General features: G+C 46.0%; 1 non-coding gene across 1 annotated transcript; it reads right to left on the bottom strand.

Moving 5' to 3' along the window:
• Window positions 1-476: 476 nt before the first annotated feature.
• Window positions 477-584, bottom strand: LOC125590959. Its single transcript, XR_007326956.1, has one exon. It is a non-coding gene; the product is annotated as a small nucleolar RNA R71 (small nucleolar RNA).
• Between the last annotated feature and the right edge of the window lie 2,107 nt (window positions 585-2,691).

The following is a 2,691-nucleotide window of genomic DNA, read 5'->3' on the forward strand; positions in this document are numbered from 1 at the left end:
TGCAACAGGTCAGAAACTAGATGCTCAGGGGAATGTAATCCCTGATACTGATGCTACAGGAGCTGCTCAACCTGTAGAAGAGGCTGCTCGACCAAGAGCACTGGCCGACTACAATCGTTCAGATGAGTACTACGCCAACAGATCAACTATTCGACTTCTAGAGATTCAGAAGCAGAATTTCGAGCTGAAGCCTCAGTACTACACACTCGTGTCGCAGATACCTTACTCTGGGTTACCGCACGAGCATCCTATGGACCACCTTGAAAGGTTCGAGGATCTTATCGCTGCTATTCGTATGGATGGAGTCCCTGAGGACTACCTATTGTGCAAGCTTTTCAAGTATTCTCTGACTGGAGAAGCGATGCACTGGCTTAAGCGATACACTGGCTTAAGCAGCTACCCACAGGATCTCTAACATCCTGGGCCGAAATCAAGAATGCTTTCTTGCGAAACTTTTTCGATGAGGCACGCGCTGAAGACTTGAGAAGCAAAATCGCTACATTCGCGCAAGAGACAGGAGAGTCTTTCAAAGACGCGTGGATCAGATTCAAGTTCTTCCAGTGAGACTGTCCACACCACAGATTCAGCAAAGTGAAACTGCTGAGCACTTTCTTCAGAGGTATCGCCTTGAGGTATCATATGGATCTTGATACAGCTAGCAAGGAAAAGTTCAACACCAGGAATCCGGTGGAAGCTGTGAGACTGATAGAAAATCTAGCAAACAGCAGCAGCACCAAGAACACTGACTTTGAAAGAAAGAAGTTTGTTGCATCCCTAGGGAAGAAGCAGATGGACGAAGTTAGAGCAAAGTTAGATGTGGTTCATGAGCTTTTCAGGAAGCAGGTATGTTCAGCTGAAGGAGAATAGGCTTTATACATTGAAGGATAAGAGGATGTGAACTACATTGGAGGTACTTAATTTCAGAGGTCTGGAAACCAGGGTGGAAACAAAAACTTCTTGGCAATGGTCAGAGGAGTAACCAGAGTTCACAGTTTCAGAAACCTTTCAGCAACAACAGTAGGGGCTATGGAAACTCATTCTACCAGAATCCACCACCACAGCTCAGGAGAGCAAGATTGAAGCAATGCTTGACAGAGTTCTGGAAGGACAACAACAACTCATTGTGGATTTCAATGGGAAGCTAGATTCCGCCTACAACAATCTGAACACAAGAATTGAGACCTTAGGGACTCAGGTTAGGAAGCTTGAAATGCAAGTAGTTCAGACTGGAGACACTGTAAAGAGGCAAGAAGCCTTGGCTAGAGAGGCAGGAGTCGAGAAAGCAAAACACCACGTTAATGCCATCATAGATGATGATTTTTGGCAAGTGGTGAGGCATGAGAAGCTTGGAGAAGGAGACTTCGAAGTTGAAAGCTCCATGAGTTTCGGCGGATCACAATGGTGTTGACCGATGTCAATGGATACACATCGATCGACAGACCATGATGAAAATCGATCGACAGATCACTCTAGACATCGATCAACGTCATCTGCTGAATCGTCTGCGGAGTGTAGTGCAGTTCGAATCATGACTCATGAGGAATTCGCAGAAAAACATCCTCACCCACCCTCCCCTTTCTACGTCAAAATCGATCGACTGCATGATCCAGCAGTCGATCGACACAGAGAGACCAACATCGATCGACCCCCCTCACCTCCCATCGATCGACGAGCACCTCTCACCTACCGAGTGCGGTTACCATCTATTGATAATGACCGAATCAACGCACTCAGACCACCACCTAAACCATCAGCCAACCCACCAGAACTTACAACCAACCCTTCAGACACTACACCAGAGCCTATGCAAGTTGATGAGGCAACTGAAGGAAGAAGGTTTAGGAAGGGAAATGAGAAGATTCCTAAGAACCTTAAGAGGGAAGCTAATGAGAAGGAGATGGATGGTTTCACTAAGAGAGTCCTCAGAATCCCAGTGGAGAAACCTTTTGATGAAGTTTATTTCACACACAAGTTGTGGATGTTCTTCAGAGAGACTAAGGAAACTGAGGAGGACATTAGGAGAATGTTTCATCATGTCAGGGAAAGGATGAAACTAAGGATAACATTGAAGAAGAAGAGTGATTCTGGGAAGTTCGCAATACCATATGTGGTGAAGGGTATTGAATTTCCCCATGCACTTTGTGACACAGGAGCATCAGTCAGCATACTACCTAAGGTTATGGCAGACCAGCTGGGTCTGAAAATAGAGCCTTCATCAGAATCTTTCACCTTTGTGGATCTTTCAGAAAGAAGCTCAGGAGGCATCATAAGAGACCTTGAAGTACAGGTTGGTAATGCCCTTGTCCCAGTAGATTTTCATGTCCTGGACATAAAGCTAAACTGGAATTCTTCACTTCTGCTTGGAAGAGCTTTCCTGGCTACAGTAGGAGCTGTATGTGACATGAACACCAACAGATTGTGTCTGACACTGATAGATCCAGACGTCCACTATGACCCAGTTCGAGTTGTGAGACAACAGGTCAACCTCGTGGAGCTTGGAAATGATCTTGGCTACATTGCAGCATGCCATTGTGGAGTAGAGTACGAAACAGAGTACTCGGAATCGATCGACACTCACATTGTTTCATCGATCGATTCCAATGAGTCACCGATGACCGATGTACGCTATCCCACGTCGCTCGACGGGAAGCAACCGGTAGACCACCTTGCGTTACCAGATCAGTGTTATCC

Source organism: Brassica napus, chromosome C7, assembly GCF_020379485.1.
Source record: "Brassica napus cultivar Da-Ae chromosome C7, Da-Ae, whole genome shotgun sequence".
Classification (NCBI taxonomy): Eukaryota; Viridiplantae; Streptophyta; class Magnoliopsida; order Brassicales; family Brassicaceae; genus Brassica; species Brassica napus.